Raw genomic sequence first — 14863 nt, forward strand, 5'->3', positions numbered from 1 at the left:
AGAATCATAGAATGCCAACAATGTAGAACCAGGCCATTCAATCCATCAGGTCCACATCAATCCTCCAAAGACCATCTCACCCAGACCCAGTTTCCCCTCACCCAACTTACCCTATCCCTACAACCCTGCATTTCCCATGGCTAACCTATTAGCCTACACATCACTGGACACTATTGGCAATCTATCTCAGCCAATCCAGCAACCTGCACATCTTTGAGTTCAGTTGTATTTCTAGTCAATTATATGTCCCCAGGACGTTGGCAATGGAAGATTCAGTGGTTGAATGTCATGTGGCAGTGGTTAAACTTTATCATCTGGAGATAGTCATTGCCTGGATTTTGTGTTGCATGGATGTTACTTGCCACTTCACAGCCCAAGCCTGGATATTGTCCTGATGTTGTTGCATTTGAACATGGACTGCTTCAGCATCTGAGGAGTCGTAAATGGTGCTGATCGTTGTTCACCAATAATTGCACATCTCCATTTCTGAACTTATGATGGAGAGAAGGTCATTGAAGAAGTTGCCGAAGGTGGCTTGGCTGAATACTAGAGGAACTCCAGTGGAGGTGCCCTGAGGTTGAGATGACTGACCTCCAACATTTTCCTATGTGCCAGGTATGACTCCAACCATCAGAGTTTGCAGCTGATTGCCAATAACTCCAGCTTTGCTCGAACTCTTTGATGCCAGTCTCAGTCAAGTATATCCTTGATGTCAAGGGCTGCCACTCTCACTTTACCTCTGTAAAACTGCTCTTTTGTCCATATGATTTTTGAGAAGATCTGTAGCTCAGGCTGAGGTTCAGGTTGTAGGTTTGCTCGCTGAGCTGGTAGGTTTGTTCTCAGACATTTCGTCACCATGCTCGGTTACATCAGTGAACCTCCGGTGAAGCGTTGGTGTTCTGCCCCACTTTTTATTTGTGTGTCTTAGTCTGTTAAGGTGGGTGCTATCATTTCTGGTTCTTGTTCTCAGAGGTTGGTAAATGGAGTCCAATTCAATACATTTATTGATGGAGTTCCAGTTTGAATGTGAGGCCAGTGCATGTCTCTTTTTAGCCTATCCTAGGATGGATGTGTTGTCCCAGTTGAAATGATGTCCTTCTTTGTCTGTGTGTAAGGATACTAGTGATAGTGAGTCATTTCTTTTGGTGGCTAGTTGATGTTAGAACATAGAACATAGAACATAGAAGAATACAGCGCAGTACAGGCCCTTGGGCCCTCGATGTTGCGCCGATCCAAGCCCACCTAAACTACACTAACCCACTATCCTCCATATACCTATCCAATGCCCTCTTAAATGCCCATAAAGAGGGAGAGTCCACCACTGTTACTGGCAGGGCATTCCATGAACTAACGACTCGCTGAGTGAAGAACCTACCCCTAACATCAGTCCTATATCTACCCCCCCTTAATTTAAAGCTATGCCCCCTTGTAATACCCGACTCAATACGCGGGAAAAGGTTCATACTGTCGACCCTATCTAACCCCCTAATCATCTTGTACACCTCAATCAAGTCACCCCTAAACCTTCTTTTCTCTAGTGAAAACAGCCCCAAGTGCCTCAGTCTTTCCTCATACGATTTTCCTTCCATACCAGGCAACATCCTGGTAAACCTCCTCTGCACCCGTTCCAGTGCCTCCACATCCTTCCTATAGTATGGCGACCAAAACTGCACACAATATTCCAGATGCGGCCGTACCAGAGTCTTATACAACTGCATCATGACCTCAGGACTCCGGAACTCAATTCCTCTACCAATAAAAGCCAGTACGCCATATGCCTTCCTCACCGCACTATTTACCTGGGTGGCAACTTTCAGAGATCTGTGTACATGGACACCAAGATCCCTCTGCTCATCCACACTACCAAGTATCCGACCATTAGCCCAGTACCCCATCTTTTTGTTATTCTTCCCAAAGTGAATCACCTCGCACTTAGCTACATTGAATTCCATCTGCCACCTTTCTGCCCAGCTCTGCAGCTTCTCTATATCCTGCTGTAACCTGCCACATGCTTCCTCACTGTCAACAACTCCTCCGACTTTCGTATCATCCGCAAACTTGCTCACCCAACCTTCTAACCCCTCTTCCAGGTCATTTATAAAAATGACAAACAGCAATGGTCCCAAAACAGATCCTTGCGGAACACCGCTAGTGACGGCACTCCATGAAGAAACTTTGCCATCAACTACTACCCTCTGTCTTCTTCCATCCAGCCAATTCCTAATCCAAACCTCCAACTCACCCTCAATGCCATATCTCCGTATTTTCTGCAGTAGCCTACCATGGGGAACCTTATCAAACGCCTTACTAAAATCCATATATACCACATCTACCGCTTTCCCCTCATCAACCTCCTTCGTCACCTTTTCAAAGAATTCAATAAGGTTTGTGAGGCACGACTTGCCCTTCACAAAACCATGCTGACTATCCTTGATCACATTATTCCTATCCAGATGTGCATAAATCCTATCCCTTACAATTCTCTCTAAGACTTTGCCCACAACAGAAGTGAGACTCACCGGCCTATAGTTACTAGGGCTATCCCTACTCCCCTTTTTGAACAAGGGAACCACATTTGCTATCCTCCAGTCTTCTGGGACTACTCCTGTAGACAAAGAGGACATAAAAATCAAGGCCAATGGCTCTGCAATCTCCTCCCTTGCTTCCCAGAGAATCCTAGGATAAATGCCATCAGGCCCAGGGGACTTATCTATTTTCACCTTTTCCAGGATTTCCAACACCTCTTCTCTACATACCTCAAAGCCATCCATTCTACTTATTTGTGCCTCAGTATTCTCATCGACAACAATGCCCTGTTCCTGAGTGAATACTGAAGAAAAGTATTCATTCAGTGTCTCCCCAATCTCTTCAGCCTCCACACGCAACTTCCCCCTACTATCCTTGACTGGACCTATTCCTACCCTAGTCATTCTTTTATTCCTAACATACCTATAGAAAGCCTTAGGGTTTTCCCTAATCCTATCTACTAAGGACCTTTCATGTCCCCTCCTTGCTGCTTTTAGCTCTCTCTTCAGGTCCTTCCTGGCTACCCTATAACTCTCAATCGCCCCAATTGAACCTTCACGTCTCATCTTGAGATAGGCCGCCCTCTTCCATCTAACAAGGGATTCCAATTCCTTATTAAACCACGGCTCCCTCGCACGACCCTTTCCTTCCTGCCTGACAGGTACATAATTATCAAGGACACTCAATAGTTGCCCCTTGAACAAGTTCCACATATCATTTACACTCTTGCCTTGGAGTCTACTTTTCCAAGCCACACATCCTAAGTCATGCCTCACCGCATCATAATTTCCCTTACCCCAGCTATAATTCTTGCCCTGTAGTACACACTTATCCCTCTCCATCACGAGTGTAAAAATCACCGAATTATGGTCACTATCCCCAAAGTGCTCACCTACCTCTAATTCTAACACCTGGCCTGGTTCGTTACCCAGAACCAAATCCAGTATGGCCTCACCTCTTGTTGGCCTGTCTACATATTGTGTCAGGAAACTCTCCTGCACACATTGAACAAACACTGACCCATCTAACGAACTTGAGCTATAGCTTTCCCAATCAATATCAGGAAAGTTAAAGTCCCCCATAACAACCACCCTATTACTGTCACTCATCTCCTGAATCACCTTCCCAATCCTTTCTTCAATGATTCTAGGACTATTAGGAGGCCTGTAAAAGACTCCTAACAGGGTGACCTCACCTTTCCTATTCCTAACCTCAGCCCAAACTACCTCAGATGGCAAGTCCTCATCCATCGTCCTTTCCACCGCTGTAATACTATCTTTGACAAGCAATGCCACACCTCCCCCTCTTTTACCCCCACCTCTGACCCGACTAAAACATTTAAATCCCGGAACCTGCAACAGCCAATCCTGTCCCTGTTCTAGCCATGTCTCCGTAATAGCCACAACATCGAAGTCCCAGGTACCAACCAACGCTGCAAGTTCACCTACCTTATTTCGTATACTTCTTGCATTGAAGTATACACACTTCAAGCCACTTCCCTGTTTACAGGCACCCTCCTTGGAAATTGATGCCATGTTCCTCACCTCCCTACACTCCAGGCCCTGCACCCTGAAGCTACAATCTGGGTTCCCATGCCCCTGCCGAGTTAGTTTAAACCCCCCCCAAGAGCACTAGCAAACCTCCCCCCAAGGATGTTCATGTGTCCTTGTGGCTAGTTTCCTGCCTATCTGTCCGATGTCGTGTTGCAGTCCTTGCAGGGTATGTTTTTGTAAACCATTAGTTTTGCTGGTTGTTACAGAGTCCTTTAGATTCATCAGTAGCTGTTTCAGTGTGTTGGTAGGTTTGTGGGCTACCATGATGCCAAGGGGTTGGAGTAGTCTGGTATGCATCTCTGCATTGTCTTTGATGTATGGTAATGTGGCTAGAATCTCTGGGCATATTGTGTCTTCTTTTTTGGGTTTGTTGTTTAAGAAGCGGCTGACTGTGCTTATCGGGTACCCATTGCTCTTGAATACGTTGTACAGGTATTCTTCTTCTTCTGCTGCTGCTCATAGTTCCTGGATGCTGCAATGTGTTGTGGCCTGTTTAAATAATTCCCTGATGTAGCTCCATTTGTGGGTGTTGGGATGATTGCTCCTGTAGTTGAGTATCTGGTCTGTGTACATTGCTTTCCTGTAGACACTGGTCTGCAGTTCTCCATTGATTGTTCGCTCCACTGTGACATCTAGGAAGGGGACTCTGTTGTTCTCTTCCTCTTTTGTGAAATTTATGGCAGTAAGGATGTTGTTAAAGATATTATAGGTTTCCTCTAATTTGTTCCATTTTATCCACACAGCATTTGGGTTGGATCGTGAGGAGGGCTATTTGTTCGGTTCTCTGTATTACTGCTTCTGCTAAGAATCCTGATATTAGTGATCCCATGGGTTGATTTGTTTGTAGGTCTTGTCATTGAAGATGAAGTGGGTAGTAAGGCACAGGTCTACTAGATTGAGGATGCTACCTTTGCTGATGGAGTTGATGCTGTCTGATGTTTGTGTCATTGGTTCATCTAGTAGTGAGGTCAGTGTTACTTTGGCCAGGCTGGTTTTACTTGATGTGAATGGGGCCACTGTGTCAAAGGAGACCATGGCTTTGTCCTCTTCTCTCTTGGTGTCTTTGATGTTCAGGAATTCCTAGCTAGAGTGGATGGAGTGGCATGAGTCTTCTACTAGGTATTTCAGTTGATGGTGAAGTTCCTTTGCTAGTCTGAATGTCTTTGTGCAGGGGTGTGACACTATGGATCTGAGGAGATCTGTCTTGTTAATTTTGCCTGATTTATGGAATTTTTTCAGAGATGCTGTGAAACGTTTTATTTGGTTGTGGAGTTGGGTCTATCACCACCTATTGGTAGGTGTCGGTATCTGTGAGCAGTGAGTTCACCTTTTCAATGTATTGTGTTCTGTTCAGGATGATGGTCAAGAGCCCTGTATCTGCAAGTAGGATTACAATGTTTCTGAGTATTCTGAGTCCTTCTTGAGCTTTCCTTTCTTCTTCTTGCTTAGTGTTGGTGCTACTGTCTGTCTGATGGTCTCTTGGGTTTCTTCTGTGAATCCTTTATCTTTTAGGATTGATTCCAATGCTGCTAGGATGCCCTTTTTGTCCACATCTGTAGTTGTTGTGTGTCCCTCTTACTAGGACAGCTTTTTCTGTGTCAATTAGTGGTTGGTCTGATAAGTTCCTAATCCAAGCTTTTGAATTGCCTGTGTTGTTCTTTTGTCCAGTTTTTCTTGTAGGGATAGTTTTTATTTTCATTTTCTTAGTCTGCTGTTTTTTGATGCTGATGGATTTTTCTAATATGTTTGTTCATTCCTGGTCAGTCACATTGGCGTACAAAGTTTTTTGGCAACAAAATTTCCTGTTTGTATTTGTGGAGTTGGTTGTGAGCATCATTAATCATTTTTCGGAACATTCTGTGGCTGTTCTGTTTTGATATTCTTCTGGCTTGTGGGGTGTTGAGAGGTGGATTGTACTTCAGACATTTTGGTAATACCTGTTTCTTGAAGCATTCATGTAGGAAATACAGTTGTTCATGGGTAGTGCTCAGTCGGATGGTGTTGCTTTCCCATCTTCGGGCTAGTTTGAGTGTATTGCATTCATTGGTGTTTGCAATTTTTGAGAAGATTCATAGCTCAGGTTGAGGTTCAGGTTGTATGTTTGCTCACTGAGCTGGTAGGTTTGTTCTCAGACATTTCATCACCAAGCTAGGTAACATCATCAGTGAGCCACCGGTGAAGTGCTGGTGATCTGTCCCACTTTCTATTTACATGTCTTTGTTTGTTAAGGTGGATGATATTATTTCCGGTCATTTTTCTCAGAGATTGATAAATGGGGTCCAAATCAATGTGTTTATTGGTGGAGTTCCAGGCTGAACCAAGGTAGTAATGAACTCAAGAGCTGAGTGGTCCTGGCGGATGTCTCAATTAAGTCACCTCTCAATCTTGTTCTCTCTAATGAAAGCAGCCTCAAGTCCCACAGCCTTTCCTCACAAGACCTTCCCTCCATACCGCCCAACATCCTGGTAAATATCCTCTGAACTCTTTTCAAAGCTTCCACATCCTTCCTATAATGCGGTGACCAGAACTGTATGCAATCCTCCAAGTGATTTATACAGCTGCAGCATAAGCTTGTAGCTCCAAAACTCAAACCCTCTACCAATAAACACCAACACACCATATACCTTCTTAACAACCCTATTAACCTGCGTGTCAACTTTCAGGGATCTATGTACATGGACACAGAGATATCTCTGCTCATCTACACTACCAAGTTTCTTACCATTAGCGCAGTACTCCGCATTCCTGTTAGACCTTCCAGAGTGAATCACCTCACCCTTTTCTGCATTAAACTCCATTTGCCACATCTCTGCAGCTTCTCTACGTCCCTCTGTGACCTGCAACGTCCTTTGGCACTATCCAAAACTCCACTGACCTTAGTGTCATATGCAAGTTTACTAACCCATCTTTCTAAGCACTCATTAAGGTCATTTATAAAAATGACAAACAGCAGTGGCCCCAAAACAGATCCTTGCAGGACACCACTAGTAACTGAACTCCAGGATGAACATTTCCCATCAACCACCACCCTCTGTCTTCTTTCAGCGAGCAAATTTCTGATCCAAACCGCTAAATCACTCACAATCCCATGCCTCCATATTTTGTGCCTACCATGGGGAACCTTATCAAACACCTTACTGAAATCCATATCCACCACATCAACCGCTTTACCCTGATCCACCTGTTTGGTCACCATTTCAAAGAACTCAATAAGGTTTGTGAAGCACAACTTATGATTCACAAAACTGTGTTGGTACATCCTAATCAACTTATTCCTCTCTAGATGAAGATAAATCCTATTCTTCCAATCCTTTCCAACATTTTACCCACAACCGAAGTAAAGCTCACTGGTCTATAATCACCAGGGTTATCTCTACTGCCCTTCTTGAACATGGGGCCAGCATGTGCTATCCTCCAGTCTTCTGGCAGTATTCCTCTAGTCAACGACAACATAAAGATCAAAGCCAAAGGCTCTGCAATCTCCTCCCTGGTTTTCCAGAGAATCCTAGGATTAATCCCATCCGGCCCAGGGGATGTAGCTATTTTCACACTTTCCAGAATTGCTAACACTTCTTCTTGTGAACCTCAATCGCATCTGGTTTCGTAGCCTGTATCTCAGTATTCTCCTCGACAATGTTGTCTTTTTCCAGTGTGAATACTGATGAAAAATATTAATTTCGCACTTCCCCTATCTCCTCTGACTCCATGCACAACTTCCCACTACTATCCTTGATTGGCCCTCATCTTACTGTAGTCTTTCTTTTATTCCTGATATCCCTATAGAAAGCCTTAGGGTTTTCCTTGATCCTATCTGCCAACTACTTCTCATGTTCCCTTCTGGCTCTTCTTAGCTCTCTCTTTAGGTCTTTCCTGGCTCACTTGTAACTTTCAAGTGCCTTAACTGAGCCTTCACATCTCATCCTGACATAAGCCTCTTCTTCCTCTTGAACAAGAGATTCAAATTGTTTAGTAAACCATGGCTCCCTTGCTCGACAACTTCCTCCCTGCCTGACAGGTACATACTTAACAAGGACACACAAGAGCTGTTCCTTGAACAAGCCCCACATTTGAATTGTGCCCACCCCTTGCAGTTTCCTTTCCCATCCTATACATCCTGAATCTTGCCTAATCACACCATAATTGCCTTTCCCCCAGCTATAACTCTTACCCTGCCATATATACCTATCCGTTTCCATCACTAAACTAAACATAACCGAATTGTGGCCACTATCACCAAAGTACTCACCTACCTCCAAATCTAACACATGGCTGGGTTCATTCCCCAGTACCAAATCCAAAATGGCCTCGCCCCTTGTTGGCCTGTCTATATACTGTGTCAGGAAACCCCTACTGCACACATTGGACAAAAACTGACCCATCTAAAGTACTTGAACAGTCAATATTTCCAGTCAATACTTGGAAAGTTAAAGTTCCCCATAACCGTTACCCTGTTACATTCACTCATGTCCAGAATTATCTTTGTTGTCCTTTCCTTGACATCTCTGGAACTATTCGGAGGCCTATAGAAAACTCCCAATAGGGTGACCTCTCCTTTCTTGTTTCTTACCTCAACCCATACTACCTCAGTAGATGAGTCCTCATACGTCCTTTCTGCCACTGTAATGATGTCCTTGACTAATAATGTGACAACTCCCCCTCTTTTACCATCTTCTCTGTTCTTACTTAGAGCAAAGGTCAGAGAAGATGGTAAAAGAGGGGGAAGTGTGGCATATTTAAGATAGACCATCCACTTGGCATTCTGACTGAAGATTGCTGTGAATGTTTCAGCCTGATCTGTTGGATTTCTGTGTTAGGTTCATTCATTGAGCGCCTCCTAGATTAATTTTTTAATTATTCACGACTGGATGTGGCAGAATTGCAAAGCTTACATCTGATCCATTGGTTGTGCATTGCTTAGGTTTATCTATCACTTACTGCTTGGTATGCATAGCCCTGTTTGGTAGCTTCACCAGGTTGACACTTCATTTATAGGCATGCACTCTCCATTGAACTAGGGTGCATCCCCTGACTTAATGATAATGGTTAAATGGGGGATATGCAAGACCAGAAGATTGCAGATTGAGCTGGAATACAAGTCTGCTGTTGTTGATGGCCCACACCACCTCATAGATGCCTAGGCTTCTTTCTAGATCTGTTCAAAGAGTGTCCTACTTAATACAATGATTGTTCCACACAGTATAATGGAAGGTATTCTCAGTGTGAAAGCAGAACTATACCACCACAACAACTGGTGTTGTCATTGACAGATTCATCTGCTGCAAACAGACTGGAAGGGATGAATTCAAGTATGTTTATCCCTGTTGCTGGTTCCCTCATCACCTGCTGCAGACCCAATCTAGTCCTTTAGGACCCAAGCAGTTCAATCAGTAGCACTGCTCTTGGTAGCAGACATTGAAATCCCTCATCCAGAGTATATTACGAACCCTTGCCACTTTCAGTGCTTTAAGTATTCTTCAACCTGGAGTATGATTCATCAACCAAGGGAATAATAATCAACAAAAGGTTTCTTTACCCAGGTTTAACCTGAAATCGTGAGACTTCATTGGGTCCAGAATCAATGTTGAGGACTCCGAGTGCAACTCTCTCCTGTCAATATATACCATTGTGCTACTACCTTTGCTAGGTCTTCCCTGCCTATGGGACAAGACATATGTAGAGATAGTGATGTTTGGGAAATTTTCTGTAAGGTATAATTCTGAGTCAGACTAGGTCAGTCTGTTGCGTGCCTAGTCTGTGAGACAGCTCTCCCAATTCTGGCACGAGCCCAGAGTGTTAGTAAGGAGGACTTTACAGGGTTTGCAGGATACTTCCCCTGTGTAGACCGATATCAGGTGGTCTGTCCAGTTTCAATGATTGATACAGTTGAGTGGCTTCATAGGCCATTTCAGAGTCAACCACATTGCTGTTGGTCTCGAGTCACACAGAATCCCTACAGAACAGTAACAGGCCATTTGACCCATCAAGTCTGCACTCACCATCCAAAAAGCATCTTACCCAGACCTATTCCCCCATTCCCTCCCTTGATCTTATTCATTGTAATCTTGCATTTGCATGAATGATCCAACTAACCTACATATCACTGGGCAATAGAGCAAGATCCATTTACCTAACCTGCATATCTTTAGACTGTGGGAGGAAACCAGAGCACCCAGAGGAAACCCATGCAGACAAGGGAGAACGTGTAATGCAGACAGTAGCCCGAAGGTGGAAGCATATCCAGGTCCTTGTCACTGTGAGGCAGTAGAGCTAACTACTGAACCATCGTGCCACCCTTTACATGTAGATGAGGATGGCAGAATTCCTTCCCTGGAGGGAATTAGTAAGTCAGATGGGTTTTTCCCCAATAATTGACAATGGTTCATGGTTATCATTAGATTCTTATTTCCAGATATGTTTATTTAATTCAAATTCCGACATTAGCAGGATTTGAACTCAGGTCTCTAGAACATTAGCTGAGTTTCTGGATTAATCGTCGAGTGACAAGGCTGTTGCCTTCCCTTCATTTATGGGCTTTATGGTCTGGCTTTCATGCTTCTGTATTCTGGTTTGTGAGCTCTGTGTGAAGTTGAGAAATTAAAATATATAACTTGAATTTGAAAGTAAGAATTAAGTGGGGATAATTGATAACAGCAGGAAAAAAAACCTTCTATTATACTTTTAAGCATTTATTTTATCAATACAGGAATGGTATGACTGCTCTGACTGGTATGAGTGCATTTCCTGGTCCATTTTACAGGATTTTCCTGTAACCTGGAGAACCACATCTGCAGGAAGTGGTATCTGTCAGCTACTACAGATCGAGATCCTGGTTTTGGAAGTCAGGAAGTAGCTAGGTTGACTGTGTTATGTGCAAAAGATTGAGAGGCTTGTAGACTGCACATGTGGTCACCCCTCAGCTTCAGAGTACTCAGGGAAAAAGAGAATATGTACCTACCAAGCAATCAAGAAAGTGGTGCAGGGGTCAGTCACACATATTCATCCAATTTTGAATTCTGATAGATCTCAGATAATCAGAAGTGTAAGGACAGAGAAGAAGGCCAGTTGGCCCATTCTGACTGCACTGAGGAGAATGATGGTTCATCAAGGGAGTGTCAGCCTTGGCTTAGCTGGACAGAGAGATTATAAGGGAGGTTAAAAGAAAAACTGTGATGGGATAGGAATTTAGTAGAACGAGATGTGAAGTCATGAGACATACTGGATTTTTAAGGACTTGACAGAGTGGGCGGCACGGTGGCACAGTGGTTAGCACTGCTGCCTCATAGCGCCAGAGCAGATTAAAGGGACCAGGTTTTCTCATACTTCCACACACATCATTTACTGTATCCATTGCTTCCGATGCGGTCTCCTCTACATTGGGGAGACTGGACGCCTACTCGCAGAGCGCTTCAGAGAACATCTCGGGGACACCTGCACCAATCAACCCCAACATTCCGTGGCTGAACATTTCAATCCCACCCCCCCCCCCACTCTGTCGAGGACATGCAGGTCCTGGGCCTCCTCCATCGCCAACTCCCTTGCCACCCCCGCCTGGAGGAAGAATGCCTCATTTTCTGTATCAGGACTCTTCAACCCTATGGCATCAATGTGAACGTCACCAGTTTCCTCATTTCCTGTCCCCCCACCTTACCCCAGTTCCAATTTTCCAGCTCAGCACCATCCTCGTGATCTATCCCACCTGTCAATCTTCCATCCCAGCTGTCCGCTCCACGCTAATCGTGCCACCGTGGGCGGCACGGTGGCACAGTGGTTAGCACTGCTGCCTCACAGCGCCAGAGACCCGGGTTCAATTCCCGCCTCAGGCGACTGACTGTGTGGAGTTTGCACGTTCTCCCCGTGTCTGCGTGGGTTTCCTCCGGGTGCTCCGGTTTCCTCCCACAGTCCAAAGATGTGCAGGGTCAGGTGAATTGGCCATGCTAAATTGCCCGTAGTGTTAGATAAGGGGTAAATGTAGGGGTATGGGTGGGTTTCGCTTCGGCGGGTCGGTGTGGACTTGTTGGGTCAAAGGGCCTGTTTCCACACTGTAATCTAATCTAATCTAATCTCCGACCTATCACCTTCACCCCAACCTTTACCCACCTATTGCACTCTCAGGTACCTTCCCCCAAGCCTCACCCCCTCCCATTTATCTCTTCATCCCCGAGGGTCCCAGCCTCATTCCTGATGAAGGGCTTTAGCCCGAAACATCAATTTTCCTGCTCCTCGGATGCTGCCTGACCTGCTGTGCTTTTCCAGCACCCTCTAATCTTGACGCTGATTTCCAGCATTTACAGTACTCTCTCTCTTAAAAGGACCAAATGGCCTACCCCGTTCCTACTTTTTGTGATCTTAGGATTTTATTGGAGATTTGTTGATAGTAGGAATAAATGATCATTTCTGCATCTGCCGGCATTAATTCAGGATGGTGTCCCCTTGGCAGTCGGGTCAGGGATGTTACAGAGAGGGTGCAGTGCACCCTGAAGGGATTAGATGACTAGTTAGCAGTCATGACCATATCGGTACCATTGGCAAATGTAAAGCAGTGGACAGTCCTATAGTCAGACATTAAGGGGTCAGTGAGACCTTAGAAAGCAGAACATCAAGAATAGTAACATCTGAGTTATTTCCAGTGTCAGGTATAAGTGACTTCAGAAATAGGTGAATAAAGCAGATGAATGCAAGGCTAGAAGCGTGGTGCAGGATTCAGGGGTTTAGATTACACAATAAAGCTGGCCTTTTGGCCCTCATATCTGTGTCAAATAACAAACATCAAACTACTCTAGTCCCATTTACCTGCACTCTTTTCCATAGATTACTATGCCCTAGCATCTTAAGTACTCATCCCTACATTTCTTAAAAGTTGAGTACCTGCCCCCCCACCACCCTCTAAGGTAGCATATTCCATATTTTTACCGGTGCAATTTTTTTTCTCTCACAATCTCCTCAAAATCACTTACACGTCACTTAAACATATGGTGTCTGGTCATGGACATGTCATAGATTCTCACTTTCTATTCTGTCCACCCCTCATAATTTTGTCTACCTCATTCAGATACACATCAGCCTCCTCTGCTCCAGGGAAAAGAAAACTAGCCTATCCAGTCTGAAAACAAAAACTGCTGGAAATCACAGTAGGTCAGACAGTATCCGTGGAGAGCAAGGCAGGCGAACATTTCGAGGCCATCTGGGATGACCTGGACATTTCCACTCCAGGACATCCCAGGTGGTCTCCTACTTCAAGGACCACAATTTTCTCTCCGAAGTGGTCAACATGCTCTCTAGCACATCTTCTCCATTTCCCACACCTCCACTCTTGAAGCTTACCCCTCCAACCACAACAAAGATCAACCCTCCCACACCACCTAGTCTGCACCTTCTACCCAATAAATGTCCAGATACAATGCATTATCCTCCATCATTCCCACCACCTACAGTCAGACCCTATCATCCCATCACTGGCCCACCCCTATCAGCACTCTACAGGGACAATTCCCCCCGCGACTCCCTCATTAGGTCCATGTTTCCTCATCTCCCCCCTCCTTATTCCAGATCTAACCCTCAAACTTGGCACTGCCCTCTTGGACTGTCCCACCTGTCCATCTTCCTATATGCTCCACCTTCCCCTCCGACATATCACTGTCACCCTGACCTGCATCTACCTATCACCTTCCCAGCTACCTTCTCCCCGGCACCACCCCCACCCTCCCATTTATCTCTCAGCCCCCTTTACCAGCCCCCACATTCCTGATTAAGGGTTTATGCCTGAAACATTGAATCTCCTGCTCCTCAGATGCTGCCTGACATGCTGTGCTTTTCTAGCGTCACACTTTTCAACTCTCATTACAACTGAGACTTTCCATTCCAAGCAACATCCTGATGAATCTCCTGTGCACCCTGTCCAGTGTGGTGACCGGAACTACACATAATATTCCACCTTGGCCTCAACAGTATTTTATAAAGTTGTACAGAAGTTCTATGCTGCTATATCCTATATCCTGGCAAATGAATGCAAGCATCCTGCTTGCCTTCTTCGCCATGCTGTCTACTTGTGCTGACACCTTCAGCGATCTACTGACTTGTACACTAAGGTCCCTTTTTTTATTCTGTACTCCCAAGGGACCTACCATTTATTCATTAATTGAGATAACAAACAGCTAGGGTCCCAGTACTGATTCCTATGGTCCACTGCTGGCTTTCAATCACTAAAACAGCCCTCCATCACCCCCCTTTTTCTCCAGTTTGTAGGCTTATTTTGAATACAGTTTGCCAACTTGCCTTGGATCCTATGGGCTCTTGTCTTTTCAACCAGCCTTTCATGTAACCACCTTGTCAAAGGCCTTTCTGAAGTCTATGTAAATGACATCAACTGCACTACCTTTGCTAATATATTTAGTCACCTTTTCAAAAAAAACAATTAAATTATCCAGGCAGGATCTCCCTCTAATAAATGTGAGCTGACTAGCCGTGATCAATTTTATTTTCCAATAATTTCACTACACTGATATCTGACTGACTGACTGACTGGTTTGTGGTTACCTGACATTTCCCTCCTGTTCTCAGACATTGGGAACAGCTTTAGAGGGCTGTGACCTGTACTGATTGGACAGAGCTGGGACTGAATTCCTTGCAGGCAGTTTTGCCTGTGCTATCGGGGAGGATTTAATCTAACTGAATAGCGGTGTTGGATCCAGAAGAAAATATGAGAGAGAAATACCAAGGTGCACAGATACTGGGAGGAATGGTAGGGATTGCTAATATCTTGGGTGGGTTCAATGTAAAGGGAAAGG

The 14863-nt window shown here is 44.8% G+C and overlaps 1 protein-coding gene across 4 annotated transcripts in view; it reads left to right on the forward strand.

The window, feature by feature from the left end:
* Positions 1–14863, forward strand: part of slco2a1 (solute carrier organic anion transporter family, member 2A1) — a 151455-nt gene that overhangs the window by 92764 nt on the left and 43828 nt on the right. The gene's annotated exons all lie outside the window — the stretch shown is intronic.

The sequence above is a fragment of the Chiloscyllium plagiosum genome, unplaced genomic scaffold, assembly GCF_037043375.1.
Source record: "Chiloscyllium plagiosum isolate Xiang-an unplaced genomic scaffold, Cpla_swu_hap1 HiC_scaffold_13, whole genome shotgun sequence".
NCBI classification, from domain to species: Eukaryota; Metazoa; Chordata; class Chondrichthyes; order Orectolobiformes; family Hemiscylliidae; genus Chiloscyllium; species Chiloscyllium plagiosum.